The sequence below is a fragment of the Ranitomeya imitator genome, chromosome 1 (assembly GCF_032444005.1).
Source record: "Ranitomeya imitator isolate aRanImi1 chromosome 1, aRanImi1.pri, whole genome shotgun sequence".
Taxonomy (NCBI): Eukaryota; Metazoa; Chordata; class Amphibia; order Anura; family Dendrobatidae; genus Ranitomeya; species Ranitomeya imitator.
This window is the reverse complement of record NC_091282.1, coordinates 117,011,203-117,031,226: the sequence shown is the minus strand read 5'-3', so window position 1 is coordinate 117,031,226 and position 20,024 is coordinate 117,011,203. Positions and strand designations below refer to the sequence as shown.

General features: G+C 46.7%; 1 long non-coding RNA gene across 1 annotated transcript in view; it reads left to right on the top strand.

The window, feature by feature from the left end:
* Positions 1-14,684, top strand: part of LOC138657635 (uncharacterized) — a 38,794-nt gene extending 24,110 nt beyond the window's left edge. The window contains exon 3 of the long non-coding RNA XR_011317103.1: positions 14,546-14,684. This is a non-coding gene — a long non-coding RNA (uncharacterized lncRNA). The remainder of the gene's footprint in view (positions 1-14,545) is intronic.
* Positions 14,685-20,024: the final 5,340 nt, after the last annotated feature.

Sequence of the window (20,024 nt, the reverse complement as noted above, 5' to 3'; positions counted from 1 at the left end):
AGCCAAAGGTGTAGAGTCAATTCCTTTCAAAGGAATAGGAACTTCCAGAGGTTCCAGACTAAACCCACAGCGATTGGCAAATGACCAATCCATAAGACTCAGGGCAGCGCCTGAATCCACATAGGCATCGACGGAAATGGATGATAATGAATAGTGTTGAGCGATACCTTCCGATACTTGAAAGTATCGGTATCGGATAGTATCGGCCGATACCCGAAAAATATCGGATATCGCCGATACCGATATCCGATACCAATACAAGTCAATGGGACATCAAGTATCGGAAGGTATTCTCATGGTTCCCAGGGTCTGAAGGAGAGGAAACTCTCCTTCAGGCCCTGGGATCCATAGGGATGTGTAAAATAAAGAATTAAAATAAAAAATATTGATATATTTACCTCTCCGGCGGCCCCTGAACTCAGCGCGGGTAACCGGCAGGCTTCTTTGTTCAAAATCAGCGCTTTTAGGACCTGAGAATCACGTCCCGGCTTCTGATTGGTCGCGGGCCGCCCATGTGACCGCCACGCGACCAATCACAAGCCGCGACGTCACCGCAAGCTATTAGCGCGCTCATTTTTGAAAAATGAGCGCGTTAATGACTTTCAAAGACGTAGCGGCTTGTGATTGGTCGCGGCCACGCGACCAATCACAAGCCGCGACGTCACCGCAAGCTATTAACGCGCTCATTTTTAAAAATGAGCGCGTTAATGACTTTCAAAGACGTAGCGGCTTGTGATTGGTCGCGTGGCCGCGACCAATCACAAGCCGCGACGTCACCGCAAGCTATTAACACGCTCATTTTTAAAAATGAGCGCGTTAATGGCTTTCAAAGACGTAGCGGCTTGTGATTGGTCGCGTGGCCGCGACGTCTTTGAAAGCCATTAACGCGCTCATTTTTAAAAATGAGCGCGTTAATAGCTTGCGGTGACGTCGCGGCTTGTGATTGGTCGCGGCCACGCGACCAATCACAAGCCGCTACGTCTTTAAAAAGTCATTAACGCGCTCATTTTTAAAAATGAGCGCATTAATAGCTTGCGGTGACGTCGCGGCTTGTGATTGGTCGCGGCCACGCGACCAATCACAAGCCGCTACGTCTTTGAAAGTCATTAACGCGCTCATTTTTAAAAATGAGCGCGTTAATAGCTTGCGGTGACGTCGCGGCTTGTGATTGGTCGCGGCCACGCGACCAATCACAAGCCGCTACGTCTTTGAAAGTCATTAACGCGCTCATTTTTAAAAATGAGCGCGTTAATAGCTTGCGGTGACGTCGCGGCTTGTGATTGGTCGCGGCCACGCGACCAATCACAAGCCGCTACGTCTTTGAAAGTCATTAACGCGCTCATTTTTCAAAAATGAGCGCGCTAATAGCTTGCGGTGACGTCGCGGCTTGTGATTGGTCGCGTGGCGGTCACATGGGCGGCCCGCGACCAATCAGAAGCCGGGACGTGATTCTCAGGTCCTAAAAGCGCTGATTTTGAACAACGAAGCCTGCCGGTTACCCGCGCTGAGTCCAGGGGCCGCCGGAGAGGTAAATATATCAATATTTTTTATTTTAATTCTTTATTTTACACATCTCTATGTATCCGATACCGATACCCGATACCACAAAAGTATCGGATCTCGGTATCGGAATTCCGATACCGCAAGTATCGGCCGATACCCGATACTTGCGGTATCGGAATGCTCAACACTAATAATGAACAAATCAGCGTCACAGACAGAATGAACTTAGACTGTAAAGTACCAATGGCAACAGACTTATCAACCTTTTTTGTGCGTTTAGAGCATGCTGATATAACATGAGCTGAATCACCACAATAAAAACACAATCCATTTTTCCGCCTATAATTTTGCCGTTCACTTCTGGACTGAATTCTATCACATTGCATTATCTCAGGTGCCTGTTCAGAAGACACCGCCAAATGGTGCACAGGTTTGCGCTCCCGTAAACGCCGATCAATCTGAATAGCCATAGTCATGGACTCATTCAGACCTGTAGGCGCCGGGAACCCCACCATAACATCTTTAATGGCCTCAGAAAGGCCATCTCTGAATTTTGCAGCCAGAGCGCACTCATTCCACTGAGTAAGCACCGACCATTTCCGAAATTTCTGACAATATATTTCTGCTTCATCTTGCCCCTGAGAGAGAGCCAATAAAGCTTTTTCAGCCTGAATCTCTAGGTTAGGTTCCTCATAGAGCAAACCCAATGCCAGAAAAAACGCATCGACATTGAGCAACGCAGGATCCCCTGGTGCCAATGCAAATGGCCAATTCTGAGGGTCACCCCGCAGGAAAGATATAACAATCTTGACCTGCTGAGCAGGGTCTCCAGAGGAGCGAGATTTCAAGGAAAGAAACAACTTGCAATTGTTCCTAAAATTCAGAAAACTAGATCTATCTCCAGAAAAAAACTCTGGGACAGGAATTCTAGGTTCAGACATAGGCGTATGTACAACAAAATCTTGTATATTTTGAACCTTAGCAGCAAGATTATTCAGGCTGGAAGCCAAACTCTGGACGTCCATGATAAACAGCTGAGGTCAGAGCCATTCAAGGATTAAGAGGAGGAAAGAAGCAGTCAAGCTGCAATTAAGGCTAAGCAGCAAACACTGAGGAGGGGAAAAAAACAAAAAAAAAAAAAACTTCCTCAGACTACTTTTCCTCCTACTTCAGCCAAAACGATGACCAATTTTTTGTGGCCGGCTATACTGTCATGATCCCAATGGCAGGTTATCACAAAAGGACAAGCACAAAAACAAAACAAGCTCTAGGGTGATGGAACCTGAGCTGACCGCGATCCTGAACCTAAACACACAACTAGCAGTAGCCGGGGAACGTGCCTATGATGATTCCTAGACGTCTCGCGCCAGCCGAAGGATTAACTTCCCCTATAAGAAGAAACACAGACCTCACTTGCCTCCAGAGAAACACCCCACAGAAATAGCAGCCCCCCACATGTAATAACGGTGAAATGAGAGGAAAGCACATACGTAGTTATGAAAATAGAATCAGCAAAAATGAGGCCCACTAAAGCTTGATAGCAGAGGATACAAAAGTGAACTGCGCGGTCAGCGAAAAACCCTTCAAAAAACCATCCTGAAATTACTTGAACTCATGTGCCAACTCATGGAACATGAGGAGTAATTTCAGCCCACTAGAGCAACCAGCAGCAAGGAATCACATATCTGCAAGCTGGACTAAGACAAAAATTAAGCAAAACGTGGAACAGGAAAATCAAAACTTAGCTTGTCCTGAAGATAACAGACGCAGGGAGCAGAGGTAAAAAGACACGCTGATTACATTGATAGCCGGTGAGGAAATGACAAAAAATCCAGGTTAAATAGGAAACACCCATAACCTGATGGAACAGGTGGACACCAGAGACCGCAGAGAACACAAGTCACCCAGTACCATCAGTAACCACCAGAGGGAGCCCAAAAACAGAACTCACAACAGACCCCATTTTGGAAACTAGACGCCCCAAGGAACTTATCTAGATGCCTAGTGAGCACTTTAAACCCTCAGGTGCTTCACAAATTGATCTGTAAAAATGAAAAAGTACTTTTTTTTCCACAAAAAAATTATTTTTGCCTCAATTTTTTCATTTTCACATGGGCAATAGGATAAAATGGATCATAAAATTTGTTGGACAATTTCTCCCGAGTACGCCAATACCTCATATGTGGGAATAAACCACTGTTTGGGCACTCGGCAGGGCTCGGAAGGGAAGGTGCGCCATTTGACTTTTTGAATGGAAAATTAGCTCCAATTGTTAGCGGACACCATGTCGCGTTTGGAGAGCCCCTGTGTGCCTAAACATTGGAGCTCCCCCACAAGTGACCCCATTTTGGAAACTAGACCCCCAAAGGAACTTATCTAGATGCATATTGAGCACTTTAAACCCCCAGGTGCTTCACAGAAGTTTATAACGCAGAGCCATGAAAATAAAAAATAATTTTTCTTTCCTCAAAAATTATTTTTTAGCCTGGAATTTCCTATTTTGCCAAGGGTAATAGGAGAAATTGGACCCCAAATGTTGTTGTCCAGTTTGTCCTGAGTACGCTGATACCCCATATGTGGGGGTAAACCACTGTTTGGGCGCACGGCAGGGCTCGGAAGGGAAGGCACGCCATTTGGCTTTTTAAATGGAAAATTAGCTCCAATCATTAGCGGACACCATGTCACGTTTGGAGAGCCCCTGTGTGCCTAAACATTGGAGATCCCCCAGAAATGACCCCATTTTGGAAACTAGACCCCCAAAGGAACTAATCTAGATGTGTGGTGAGGACTTTGAACCCCCAAGTGCTTCACAGAAGTTTATAACGCAGAGCCATGAAAAAAAAAAAAATTATTTTCTCAAAAATGATCTTTTAGCCTGCAATTTTTAATTTTCCCAAGGGTAACAGGAGAAATTTGATCCCAAAAGTTGTTGTCCAGTTTCTCCTGAGTACGTTGATACCCCATATGTGGGGGTAAACCACTGTTTGGGCACATGCCGGGGCTCGGAAGTGAAGTAGTGACGTTTTGAAATGCAGACTTTGATGGAATGCTCTGCGGGCGTCACGTTGCGTTTGCAGAGCCCCTGATGTGGCTAAACAGTAGAAACCCCCCACAAGTGACCCCATTTTGGAAACTAGACCCCGAAAGGAACTTATCTAGATGTGTGGTGAGCACTTTGAACCCCCAAGTGCTTCATAGAAGTTTATAATGCAGAGCCGTGAAAATAATAAATACGTTTTCTTTCCTCAAAAATAATTATTTAGCCCAGAATTTTTTATTTTCCCAAGGGTTACAGGAGAAATTGGACCCCAAAAGTTGTTGTCCAGTTTCTCCTGAGTACGCTGATACCCCATGTGTGGAGGTAAACCACTGTTTGGGCACACGTCGGGGCTCAGAAGGTAAGTAGTGACTTTTGAAATGCAGACTTTGATGGAATGGCCTGCGGGCGTCACTTTGCGTTTGCAGAGCCCCTGGTGTGCCTAAACAGTAGAAACCCCCCACAAGTGACCCCATTTTAGAAACTAGACCCCGCAAGGAACTTATCTAGATATGTGGTGAGCACTTTGAACCCCCAAGTGCTTCACAGACGTTTACAACGCAGAGCCGTGAAAATAAAAAATCATTTTTCTTTCCTCAAAAATGATGTTTTAGCAAGAATTTTTTTATTTTCACAAGGGTAACAGGAGAAATTGGACCCCAGTAATTGTTGCGCAGTTTATCCTGAGTATGCTGGTACCCCATATGTGGGGGTAAACCACTGTTTGGGCACACGTCGGGGCTCGGAATTGAGGGAGCACCATTTGACTTTTTGAATACGAGATTGGCTGGAATCAATGGTGGCGCCATGTTGCGTTTGGCCCTCAAGTGCCTAAACAGTGGAAACCCCTCAATTCTACCTCCAACACTAACCCCAACACACCCCTAACTCTAATTCCAACTGTAGCCATAACCCTAATCACAACCCTAACCCCAACACACCCCTAACCACAACCCTAACCCCAACCCTAATTCCAACCCTAACCCTAAGGCTATGTGCCCACGTTGCGGATTCGTGTGAGATTTTTCAGCATCATTTTTGAAAAATCCGCGGGTAAAAGGCACTGCGTTTTACCTGCGGATTTTCCGCGGATTTCCAGTGTTTTTTGTGCGGATTTCACCTGCGGATTCCTATTGAGGAACAGGTGTAAAACGCTGCGGAATCCGCACAAAGAATTGACATGCTGCGGAAAATACAATGCAGCGTTTCCGCGCGGTATTTTCCGCACCATGGGCACAGCGGATTTGGTTTTCCATAGGTTTACATGGTACTGTAAACCTGATGGAACACTGCTGTGGATCCGCAGCCAAATCCGCACCGTGTGCACATAGCCTAATTCTAAAGGTATGTGCACACGCTGCGGAAAACGCTGCGGATCCGCAGCAGTTTCCCATGAGTTTACAGTTCAATGTAAACCTATGGGAAACAAAAATCGCTGTACACATGCTGCGGAAAAACTGCACGGAAACGCAGCGGTTTACATTCCGCAGCATGTCACTTCTTTGTGCGGATTCCGCAGCGGTTTTACAACTGCTCCAATAAAAAAATCGCAGTTGTAAAACCGCAGTGAAATGCGCAGAAAAAACGCGATAAATCCTCCATAAATCCGCAGCCATTTAGCACTGCGGATTTATCAAATCCGCAGCGGAAAAATCCGCAGAGGACCAGAATACGTGTGCACACACCGAAACCCTAACCCTAACCCTAGCCCTAACCCTAGCCCTAACCCTACCCCTAACCCTACCTCTAACCCTAGCCCTAACCCTAGCCCTAACCCTAACCCTAGCCCTAACCCTAGCCCTAACCCTAACCCTAACCCTAGCCCTAACCCTAACCCTAGCCCTACCCCTAACCCCACCCCTAACCCTACCCCTAGCCCTAACCCTACCCCTAGCCCTAACCCTAGCCCTAACCCTAACCCTATTCTAACATTAGTGGAAAAAAAAATTCTTTATTTTTTATTGTCCCTACCTATGGGGGTGACAAAGGGGGGGGGGTCATTTATTATTTTTTTTATTTTGATCACTGAGATATAATCTATCTCCGTGATCAAAATGCACTTTGGAATGAATCTGCCGGCCGGCAGATTCGGCGGGCGCACTGCGCATGCGCCCACCATTTTGGAAGATGGCGGCGCCCAGGGAGAAGACGGACGGACCCCGGCAGGATCGGTAAGTATGATGGGGTGGGGGGGAGCACGGAGGGGGGATCGGAGCATGGGGGGTGAATCGGAGCGCAGGAGGGGTGGAACGGAGCACGGGAGGTGTGGAACGGAGCACGGGGGGGTGGAACGGAGCACGGGGGGGTGGAACGGAGCACGGGAGGGGTGGAACGGAGCACGGGGGGTGGAACGGAGCACGGGGGGTGGATCGGAGTGCAGGGGGGGTGATTGGAGCACGGGGAGGGTGATTGGAGCACGGGGGGAGCGGACAAGAGCACGGGGGGAGCGGAGCACAGGACGGAGGGGAGCCGGAGCAGTGTACCGGACAGATCGGTGGCTTGGGGGGGCGATCGGTGGGGTGGGGTGGGGGCACATTAGTGTTTCCAGCCATGGCCGATGATATTGCAGCATCAGCCATGGCTGGATTGTAATATTTCACCAGTTATAATAGGTGAAATATTACAAATCGCTCTGATTGGCAGTTTCACTTTCAACAGCCAATCAGAGCGATCGTAGCCACGGGGGGGTGAAGCCACCCCCCCTGGGCTAAACTACCACTCCCCCTGTCCCTGCACGCCGGGTGAAATGGGAGTTAACCCTTTCACCCGATCTGCAGGGACGCGATCTTTCCATGCCGCCACATAGGCGTCGGTCGGATTGGCACCGACTTTCATGACGCCTACGTGGCGTCATGGGTCGGGAAGGGGTTAATAGCAGCTTATGAAGATCACCGCCTTTTTCAGGTAAAGCGACCAGTTCTAAACCCGCAAACCGCAATGCCTCTGCATTCCCCCGTGACAGTCTCTCATGTGTTTTATTAAACGCGGGACTCCTTTTCCCGTACCAATAGAGTTATAATGTTCCCGAAACCTCACAAATAACGTTTTTCTAATGTAAAACTATTTACATGGACAAAATAGGACATAGACTAAGAAATTAATTCTGCAAGTGATAAAATCGAACATAGTGTGAAATCGGGCCATTCTGTAACCGTTTTCCTGTTACGTGAAACGAACAAAAACAACAGTGTCCACATCTGTAATTTCCTTTCGGGGCACCTACTTTTAACCAATATTTTTGATCACTGTTTTTATGTAATGTGCTGTCTCAGCCCAGGTCATATAGCTTCCCATTGTCCCCCGACCACCAAGCAAATGGAATGTAGCATGGGATGCCGGTGTTTATTCTACGCATTTTCGGCTTGCAGTGTGAACTGTCCACCCAGCGAGAGGCCCCAAGCTTGTCCTGTAACAGTGAATGGTCTGCAAATGACTGGACAAGTAGACTAGGGAGTTTGGTGACTCTTGTGAGAGCCACACTCCCTCTCTAATTGATCCCTGGGAAGAGGGTCCACTGCATTCATGGGGATGCTAAAGACTATCCGGTGGCCAGAGTGATAAGATGGTCCAGGATTTATTGCACCCGATTATGTGTTGTTTTGAGACTTGTTCAGGAGTGGCAGAGACCTCAATTGCTTGGGAAGAGACAGGTTGGCTCTAAAGAAGTCTCACCAACCCCAGAGTCCAACGGCTTTCCCTTCTATGTAATATGGGTGAGTTAGTAGCATCTGTGACGCCGCAGGAAGGCGAATGCTAAGAGTGGACCCTCTGGACCATGGAACAGACCTACCCATGGGCGAGCTGACCTAGTGGAGACCAACCCTATAGAGGGATTGTCAGGAGCAGGCCCAGAGGTCACTAGAACCACAGTAACAGATACCAAGAGGGACGGCTCAGGCAAAGAACAGGAGCCGGGGCAGAATGGAGTCACAGGAGAAGGAGGATCCAGAGCAATGGGAGTCGGGGAACATGGATACTGGGATACAGACGGGAAGGGATGAAAACCAGAAGCAGACGTAAGAACGGGACTACAGGAGGACAAAAGCGGAGATAATGGAAAAGAAACGGTGTAAAAAGGGAAGAGGATACTGCAAGCACTGAGTACTGGGGTACCAGTGTATGGAGAACAGGAGATGACACTCAAGACATAAGCGTGCGGTAGTGGACAGGGCAGAGCAACAGTAAACGTATGGCAATCAGAGCATGAGCGAAAGACAGCAAGTTCAGGCCAGGGTTTCAGAGCGGGTAGCAAGTGAATAACCATGCAGCTCCCCTTGGAGGAGGTGTCCAGAAATACCTAAGGATTCACCCGGATTGGCTGCCTGGGAGTACTGGGCAGAAACAAGAAAAAGTATAAATTTAGAGATGAAATGTGCGGGTGCCCTTTAAGGGACCCGATGCATGTGCAGACACATGGAGAGCGCACAAGCAGAAGCTGGGAAAAGACGCGGCGGGACTGAGGAAGGAGAACGCACCGGGACCCAGGAGAGAAGCCGGAGGAACCAGAACCTGCAGCGAGAGGGCGGACAACGGTGGACCAGGCAAGTGACCGATGGCAGGCCGGCGGGGAGACACAGCGGTGATGGCAGGCACAGCAGCGGTGATAGCATCCATAGAGGTCAACATTCCTGAGGTAAGGGTGACGGAAGAAAATTTTGAGTCCGCCCAAGATAGGGACCTAATTCTAAAAAAAGCATTCAACATGGTAACTGTTGTGAATTCTGCTTTTGGGCTCCCTCCGGTGGTTGTAGGTGGTAATGCTGTTGTCCCTGAGTTGCAGTCCTGGTCAGGTGTATCTGCTGATTGCAGCTCTGACTGGGGTATTTAGGTTTGCAGGATTCATTAGTCCTTGCCAGTTGTCCATGGTTCTGGGAGGTTTTGGATCTTTGTCTGGTTCCTCCTGCCTTGCTGCCATTTCAGCAAAGATAAGTGTCTGGTTTTTGTTTCTGTGGCACACATGCTGTGTGCTTAATAATTCTGTGCTATTCATTTGTTTTCTCTTGTCCAGCTTAGATTGTGTCAGTGTTTTCTCAGTCTTGCTGGATTCTCTGGAGTTGCAGATATACGCTCCACATCTTTAGTTAGATGGTGGAGTTTTTTGGTATTTTCTGCTGTGGATATTTTTGGAAGGGTTTTAATACTGACCGCTTAGTATCCTGTCCTATCCTTTCCTATTTTAGCTAGAGTGGCCTCTTTTGCTAAATCCTGTTTCCTGCCTGCGTGTGTCTTTTCCTCTACTACTCACAGTCAATATTTGTGGGGGGCTGCCTAGCCTTTGGGGTTCTGCTCTGAGGCAAGGTAGAATTCCTATTTCCATCTATAGGGGTATTTAGTCCTCCGGCTTTGTCGAGGTGTCTAGGATTTGTTAGGCACACCCCACGGCTACTTCTAGTTTCGGAGTTAAGTTCAGGATTTGCGGTCAGTATAATTTCCACCAACTCCAGAGAAAGTTCCATGCGGCTCCAAGGTCACCGGATCATAACAGGTAACCTTCATAAACGGGAAGCCAGTGGCTAAAACCAAGTTTCCCTATTTTTGTGCCAGGCAACGGCTGTATTTGAGGTTCCTGTGACGTGGTTTATGAGAACTGAATTAAGCCAGCCGATCTTAAAATAAAAACGGTTCCTGTGACATCTCAGATTGCTCCCAAATGAGAAGCATTATTACACTGTGGAGAATAATGTTAAGGTAGAGGCCCTTTCTCGATACTTTGATGTGACTGATTCCTTGGAGAAGCCTCAGCATATCAATCGACCAGGTCAGGATTATTGAGGCTTCCCCCGTCATTTAAAGGACATTCCTCCAGGATAGCCTTTTGTCCACTCTGTTAGAAGGAAAAAAAAATCTGTCCTGGGGGCAGGGTCCAAGTTTGCTGATCATGTGAGCATACGTAAGTCCACCATGCTGATTACTTGCTGTTTTTGGTGGCCCTCGACGGTCAGGGATGTTCAGGACTTCATAACTGTAAGTTCACAATGTGGCACAGACAAGTCTTGTGCAAATTGCTGAATGTCCAGCTGGACTTCTGCTCCACGTACCATCTGCAGACCAATGAGCAAGTGGAAAGAGGTAACTAGATCCTCAAAGGCTTCCTTCGACAGTTCATCTCTGCCCATCAGGATGATTGGGTTCTTAAGCTCCCAGTAAGCTTAAGTATTCCCAATTCCTTCCATGTCTCTCCATGAACTGGTGGTTTTAACCATTTCTCCAAGCCTCTTACTCTGACCTATACCACTGTTCCTGAGAGGTCCATGGACATCTTTAAGGTGAAGGACATCCTAAATACAAAAAAGGTTCAATGGAGGACCTTTTATCTGGTGGACTGGACGGGCCTTGGACCTGAAGAGAGATCCTGGGAACCTGTGTATAATAACTGTGCAGCTGTCATCCTGGATATGACATCCAGCAGCAACCTGCGGGCCTCCTCGGCGCCGCCCTACTCACTGTGATCACCGTGCGGTATCTACTTGCATCAGTTCGGTTCACTGAGGCTGTTTCCTGCAGCACTCCTCCACAGGGCTGCTACAGCATGGTGTTTCTATCTAGCCTTAGGCGGATGTGGATGGTCTATGCAGGAATTTAACCCTGCTGGGTCCTGCAGAGATTAGCTTCCCTGGCTTATCCTGTGCTAGCAGGGCCTTTATCAGGCGGCTCCCCCTACCACTCTCTGCCAAACATTTGTTCCTGCCCATTAAGTCCACTATTGTACTTGTCTTTGTATTCTGTTCTTCTTTAAGGACCCTGGCTAGATTTCCATCCTGTCTGACCTCTCCAATACTAACACTGGCCATTCTCACTAACCCTGTGCTGCCTGCCCTGACCTGACACACACCCGTGCCTCTGACCCTCCAGTCAGCTGCTGCAGACCAGGGGACTGCGCTGGAGAGGTACCTGGCAACTGTTTGTGGCCCAGCTTATCCTCACCATCAAAGGCTCTAGTGAAAAACAGATAGTCGCTTAGACACACCCCTTCAGAGTAAGCTCGGCCCGTCTACACCCACTAGCTTTACACCCTCCAGGATGTTTGGATCACACTTTTTCTATACATATCTTCATGACATTTTCATCCATCCTTTGTCTCCTCTTTGTCTCCTCTTGGTTTTGCCTCTTTTGGCATGTTATTTCTCTTGAAAATCAGCATTGGAGGCAGTTTGGTGCCATCTAAACAGCAGGATAATACAACCGTGTAATGGGTTTTTCTCATCCCCTGAGGTTTTCACAGTTATGGTTTTGTCACCTTTCACATCAGCAGTCTTGTTTGTTGGAACATTAAAGGTTAACAGGATTTAATCCATGTTCTCAATCTGGCTTATTTCAAATCCATTTTCTTTCTTGCATCCAGTACAAATTTGTGAAAAGACAAGATTCATAATTTATTGGCATTTTGTGTGCAATCCTAATTTTGGTGCGAACAGCACTTCTCTTCATAAATCTGTGGCGCCATGATTGTGATCCAGTGAAGTCCTCAACAATGCCTTTCTCAGCAGCAAGACATTTGGCTTCATATATGATCATTTTTGTAGATACTGAAAAGCCATTGTTCCTGTGAAGCATGATCCACTCTTTCACCTCCACTTCTAACTGTGGCAATTTTGTAGCATGTCCAAATAAACATTTTTTTGGTTTGTTCATTTTTTGCAGCTGATCCTTCTGTTTCCTCCATTTCTGTATCTTTTTTTGGTTTGAGGTGACCCAAAGTGTCTTTCCACTCCTCTATTCCCATGTTCTTTGGCATACTTTTCTACTTCCAGTTTAAAAGGGATTTCACATGAAATCCTTTTCTGCTTTGACATCTATCCACAATTATGGTAGATTCAACAGGAGACTATGGTACGCCATCAAATCTATCTTCAACAAAATACAGTAATGACGGAATTATGAGGACTTCATAGTTATGGAGGATCTGCTGCTGACACTGATATGGGGGGGTTCTGCTGCTGATGTGCTGTTATGAGAGTGGTCTGCTGACACTGTCTGGGTATGTGTCCACGTGCAGTAAACGCTGCGTGTTTGACGCTGCATAGGGACGCAGCGTCAGACACGCAGCGTCCAGATGTTACAGCATAGTGGAGGGGATTTAATGAAATCCCGTCTCCACTATGCGTGGTAACACGCACGCGGCGGCCCTGCGACTCCGGACATGCTGCGCGTCTTTTCAGATCGCAGCATGTCCGTATATCTTGCGGCGACGCTGCGTCGCCGCAAGATATAGCACAGGGCCCTATGGTGGGGAGCGATGATGCCGGATGTGTGCTGTGAACACATCCGGCATCATCGCGTCCCAGAAAGGGGGCGGGGCTTACCGCAGAGCGGCTAAGCCGCTCCGGCGATACCGCCGGCCATCCTGAAAGTGGACACATACCCTTATGGTGGAGATCTACTGCTAGAGAGCCACATATTGTGAAACACTCTTGTATTGGGACAGCAATCCTGGGTCTTGGGTTCAATTCCCACAAAGCACAACATCTGCAAGTATTCTGTATATTCTCACAGTGTTTGCGTGGGTTTCCTCCGGGTTCTCCGATTTCCTCCCACACTCCAAAGACATACTGATAGGAAATTTAGATTGCGAACCCCATTGGGGACAGTGATGATAATGTCTGTAAAGCGCTGCGGAATATGATAGTGCTATATACTGTAAGCAGTGCATAATAAATAAGTACGATGATAATTGACCACTAACTAATTTTTCTGTTTAGAGCTGTGTGAAGGTTTTTTTTAATAAAACAAGCAGGAGTTTTTATTGGCACCAAATTGTGGTATGTATGATTTTTAAATCACTTTTTTTTATTTTTTTGTGCAGCGGGATGAAAAATAAATCATGGTGTGCACAGTTTGGAGAAATCTTGTATTTTTTGATGAGTTAAAAGGTTTTTATGGCACCGTTTGCTTGATTGGGAAGTTTGTGATGCTGATTTCCGGCCATCAAAGCAAACCTACCAAGACACCTGAATGATAGCTGCAAATCAGCACCCGTCAGATATCTGTAGACCTGATGGTCTCAATGCTGCTTACCTCCCAATGCGGAAGCAGCACTGAACAAACACTTTAAAGGGAACCTGACAACCGATACATGCTGCATAATTCACGGGCAGCAAGTATCAGACACTGGCTGTACGATATAAGCCAGATATGTTCAATTTGAAATGCTGCAGCATTTCAGAGAAAAACATACCGTGCTTTGGCTTCTGCTCTCCTACTGAAATGACTGAGGTTATATGCCCACGATCCGGAAGTGGCAGCGCTTTGGAGGCAGCGCATGTTCACTGCATCCAAAACGCTGCCGTCTATTGAACGCAGGTGAATCCGCATGTGATCACTGAACCATGCGGATTCACTGCATCCAACACATTCTATGGGATAAATTGACATGCTGCAGTCTGGAGAGGCGCGTCGCATGTCCGTCTCTGCGGGTGCCTCTGGACGCATAGTGGACATTGGATTTGTTGAAATCCCATCCACTATGCTGTAACAGCTGACGCTGCGGGTTGAGTGCTGCACAAGCACACAGCATCCAACCCACAGCGTTTACTGATCATGGGCACATACCCTTACCGGTCTCTTCCTGTACATGCACACAGGGAGAATATTGTCACTTAATAGGAGTGGATGGGGAGAAGCCGCTGTGAAACCAGCTATCCAGCTAATCTCCAGTGCAGCTTGGTCCCAGTGACTTTTAATGTACCATATGTTTTCCCCTGAAATGCCTCAGCGTTTCAGGGAAAAACATACCTGGCTGAAGTCATACAGTCAGTACCTGATAAACGCTGCCTGTATCATCAGCAGACAGGTCCCCTTTAAGATACCATAGGTGCCATATATGTCAAGTGGTTGACCATTATCCTTTTGCCTTTGAGGAGAACATTAACTCACAACATGACCTGTAGCTCCTATGGCATGCTGGGAGTTATAGTTCATCACAGAAGTGGTACTGTGCTTTTATTTACTTTTTTATTATTATTATTATTATAACTTAGTAATGCTTGCCTCTCTGGTTCTCTGCAGCCACGCTGGACAGGAGGAAGTGGGTGGTCTTCAGTCCAGATCATGAGCTGCAGTGACACCGCCTGCTCCTGTGACCACGCTCCATCGCAGCCTCCCCCCAAAGCAAGCCAGGCTACATTCAGACTATAAGACGCACCCCCAATTTCCACCCCAATTTCTAGTCTGAAAAATATGGTAAATAATTTTATATTTAGATACCGTATATACTCGAGTATAAGCCGAGATTTTCAGCCCAAATATTTGGGCTGAAAGTGCCCCTCTCGGCTTATACTCGAGTCACGGTGGGTGGCAGGGTCGGCGGGTGAGGGGGAGAGGGCGCTGAGGCATACTTACCTAGTCCCGGCAATCCTGGCGCTCCCCCTGCCATCCCACGGTCTTTGGTGCTGCAGCTCTTCCCCTCTTCAGCGGTCACGTGGGACCACTCATTAGAAAAATGAATATGGACTCCACTCCCATAGGGGTGGAGCCGCATATTTATTCCTCTAATCAGCGGTAACGGTGACCCCTGATAGAGGAAGAGGCTGCGGCACCGAAGACAGTGTGACAGGCAGGGGCAGCGTCAGGAGCGCCGGGACTAGGTAAGTATCTCATATTTACCTGTCCATGATCCACACGCCGGGCGCCGCTCCATCTTCCCTCCGCGGCTCCATCTTCCCGGCGTCTCTCCGCTCTGACTGTGCAGGTCAGAGGGCGCGATGATGCATATAGTGTGCGCGGCGCCCTCTGCCTGATCAGTCAGAGCGGAGAGACACCGGGACGAGATGCCGGGAGCTGCAAGCAAGAAAGGTGAGTATGGCTTTTTTTTTTTTATTGCAGCAGCAGCAATGGCACAGCTTTCTATGGTACATCAATGGCGCAAAAATGAACAGTGCAGAGCACTAGATGGTACATCAAAGGGGCAATAATGAACGGTGCAGAGCACTATATGGCACAGCTATGGGGCAATAATGAACGGTGCAGAGCACTATATGGCAGAGCTATGGGACAAAAATGAACGGTGCAGAGCACTATATGGCACAGCTATGGGACAATAATGAACGGTGCAGAGCACTATATGGCACAGCTATGGGGAAATAATGAACGGTGCAGAGCACTATATGGCACAGCTATGGGGCAATAATGAACGGTGCAGAGCACTATATGGCACAGCTATGGGGCAATAATGAATGGTGCAGAGCACTATATGGCACAGCTATGGGGCAATAATGAACAGTGCAGGGCACTATATGGCACAGCTATGGGACAATAATAAACGGTGCAGAGCACTATATGGCACAGTTATGGGGCAACAATGAACGGTGCAGAGCACTATATGGCACAGCTATGGGGCAATAATGAATGGTGCAGAGCACTATATGGCACAGCTATGGGGCAATAATGAACGGTGCAGAGCACTATATGGCACAGCTTTCTATGGGGCAATAATGAACGGTGCAGAGCACTATATGGCACAGCTATGGGGCAATAATGAACGGTGCAGAGCACTATATGGCACAGCTATGGGGCAATAATGAACGGTGCAGAGCACTATATGGCACAGCTATGGGGCAATAATGAACGGTGCAGAGCACTATATGGCACAGCTATGGAGCAATAATGAACCGTGCAGAGCATTGTATATGGGGCACAGCTTTATATGGAGCATCTATGGGGCAATAATGAACTGTATGGAGCATTATATGGGGCTCCTGATTCAATATGGATATTCAAAAACACTTAACCTACTGATGTCTCAATTAATTTTACTTTTATTGGTATCTATTTTTATTTTTGACATTAACCGGTAGCTGCTCCATTTTCCACCCTAGGCTTATACTCGAGTCAATAAGTTTTCCCAGTTTTTTGTGGCAAAATTAGGGGGGTCGGCCTATACTCGGGTCGGTTTATACTCGAGTATATACAGTAAATTGGATTTTTCTGGACATGTTTATACCATATGTGTTTTTTTTTAATGTTTTTACACTTTACTGTTAACTGTGGAAAATGGGTGTGATTTGAATTTTTATATCTTTATTATTTTTTTTGTTTACAATTTTAAAAAACATTTTCTTTACGTTATTTGTTAGTCCACTTTAGAGGACTTGAACCTGTGATCTTGTGATCACTTGTACTATATTCAGCAATATAGTAAGCAGCATCACTGTATATAAAATACATCACATCACAGGCTAGACATCATAGAAGAGATCAAATGACAGGTACAGGCACATTCAACTGGCCCCCGAATGTCGTTGCAATCCATCAGCTCCCTGAGATCACTTTGCAGGGAAGCCAATGGCCACCAGAACTAATGTCTGGGTGGATTGCAGCACTTAAGAGGTTAACAGCACAAGTCAGCAAGAACCCAATTACTGCTGTAATAATGTAGCTGACATCTGCCCTGTGTGAAGTCTCGGCTTCTGAGCTCGCTTTAAGGTCCCAGACGCTCTCTATGATATATCCGTCATGGGATGTGAAGGCGATGTCTGTCCTATGACAAACAGAATTATTAACTGACAAATGACTATAATACATAATGTACAAGATAAGTATTGTATGATGGGTGCAGTAACGCACGCGCACAGTCAACACTCAGTTCTAATAGAAACTTCAGACCTCATTGTTAGGATCAAAGGGGATCTTAGCAGTGGGCATTGGATAGGTAATAACTTGCTAAGTTGATACGTTTCAACTACAGTAGATGCGTCATGTTACTAAAGCAGTTTCTGTCCTCCAGCATACCCATTGTGTATATAATTTTATTTTAAATGTGTGGAGCCATGCATATTTATTCATACCATCCATTGCTGCGACGCTTCCAAAAAAATGTAAAGAGTCCATAAAGCCTGCAAAACATTATAACACATACAGAAAATATTAGGAAAAGTAATGGCTGCAAGATAAAAAGGTCTTATTTACTGGTAAAGCTTCATTCACATGTTGTAGCTTAAATGAAAAAGGTGTAAAAATGTTTAACATGTTTTGGTGTCAATTTACATGGCTACTGTTACTGCAAGAAATTTGTGCTTACACGATTGCCAATGTAGCCACTATGAAAAGTGTATTATACCCTCATTGCCAACAATGTTATTTATTATATGAAAAATTACTCTAAAGTTATCGCCACTCGATGGCTCCCTTAGCATATTTCTCTTGTCAAGACTGACCCATCTATATTATACACAGGCAGGATGGATTGCAGGAAGTGGGGGCTCGTCCTTACAAGTCTCATGCTGCGATCCGCTCATACACGAGTGCCAAAAAAAAAATTAAATAATTGCTTTCCAGCCTTTACATACTAATTTTCCTTCCGCTGAAGTCCTAGATTCCTCTTTCATTGCCCCCATAAAGTATGATGCAAACAAATGTGGCCTTCAAACACTGTATGATACCCCCATGGTGAATTCCTCCACATTAGCCTCCTCATGCACAGTATAATGAGCCTACTGTACCCCACCTCATCTCCCAAGGCAAAGTATGGTGACCCCAACACGATATGATCTTCCAACTGTGACCCTCACACAGCCCTCCATGCAGTATAATAGCCCCACACTGTCTAATGGCCCGCACTAGCCCTCCAAATTGTATAATCGCCCCCACACAGCCCTCCACAGAGTATGATGTAAGTAACCCACACAGATCTTCACACTGTATACCGTATATACTCGAGTATAAGCCGCCCCGAGTATAAGACGACTCCCCTAATTTTGCCACAAAAAACTGGGAAAACTTATAGACTCGAGTGTAAGCCTAGGGTGGAAAATGCAGCAGCTACCGGTGAATTTCAAAAATAAAAATAGATGCTCCATACCGTTCATTATGGCCCCATAGCTGTGCCATATAGTGCTCTGCACCGTTCATTATGGCCCCATAGCTGTGCCATATAGTGCTCTGCACCGTTCATTATTGCCCCATAGATGTACCATAGAAAGCTGTGCCATATAGTGCTCTGCACCGTTCATTATTGCCCCATAGCTGTGCCATATAGTGCTCTGCACCGTTCATTATTGCCCCATAGATGTACCATAGAAAGCTCTGCCATTGCTGCTGCTGCAATAAAAAAAAATGCCATACTCACCTCTCTTGGTTGCAGCTCCTCAGCGTCCCGTCTCGGCGTCTCTCTGCACTGACTGATCAGGCAGAGGGCGGCGCGCACACTATATGCGTCATCGCGCCCTCTGACCTGAACAGTCAGAGCAAGAGGACGCGAAGACAGAGCGGCGCCCGGCGTGTGGAACGGGGATAGGTGAATATGTAATGCTTACCTGCTCCCGGCGTCCCGCTCCTTCTCCCGGACAGCTGGTCTCCGGGTGCCGCAGCCTCTTCCTCTATCAGCGGTCACCGTTACCGCTCATTAGAGAAATGAATATGTGGCTCCACTCCTATGGGAGTGGAGTCCATATTAATTTCTCTAATGAGCGGTCCCACGTGACCGCTGAACAGGGGAAGAGCTGCGGCACCCGGAGACCGTGGGACTGCAGGGACAGCGCCAGGAGCCCCGGAAGCAGGTAAGTATGCCTCAGCGCCCTCTCCCCCTCACCCACCGACCCTGCCGCCCACCGTGACTCGAGTATAAGCAGAGAGGGGCACTTTCAGCCCAAAAATTTGGGCTGAAAATCTCGGCTTATACTCGAGTATATACGGTAATTGCTTGCATACAATATAATACTCCCCCACATAGCCTCCAAATATTATAATGACCCCACATAACCTTCCACATCATATAATGCAGCTCCCATAATCCTTTAAATAGGATATTGCACTCCCCATGGTCCTCCATAGACTATAATGCACTCTCCATGATACTCGTTTGAATATAATGCACTCGCCATGGTAATCGGAAAAAAAAATGCACTCCCCATGGTCCTCCATATAATATAATGCACTCCCCATGGATCTCCATAAAATATAATGCACTGCCCATGGTCCTCCATAGAATATAATGCATTCCCCATGGTCCTCCATAAAATATAATACACTCCCCATGGTCTTCCATAGAATATAATGCACTCCCCATGGACCTCCATAGAATATAATACACTCCCCATGGTCCTCCATAGAATATAATGCCTTCCCCATGATCATCCATAGAATATAATACACTCCCCATGGTCCTCCATAGAATATAATGCACTCCCCATGGTCCTCCATAGAATATAATGCACTCCCCAAGGTCCTCCATAGAATATAATACACTCCCTATGGTACTACATGGAATATAATGCACTCTCCATGGTACTACATGGAATATAATGCACTTCCCATAATCCTCCATACAATATAATGCACTCGCCATGGTCCTCCATACAATATATAAAGCACCTGCCCCGATTCTCCATACAATATAATGCATTCGCCATGGTCCTTCATAAAATATAATGCATCCCCCATTATCTTCCATACAATATAATGCACTCGCCATGGTCCTCCATACAATATAATACACCCCTCCATGGTCCTTGATACAATATAATACACCCCTCCATGGTCCTCCATACAA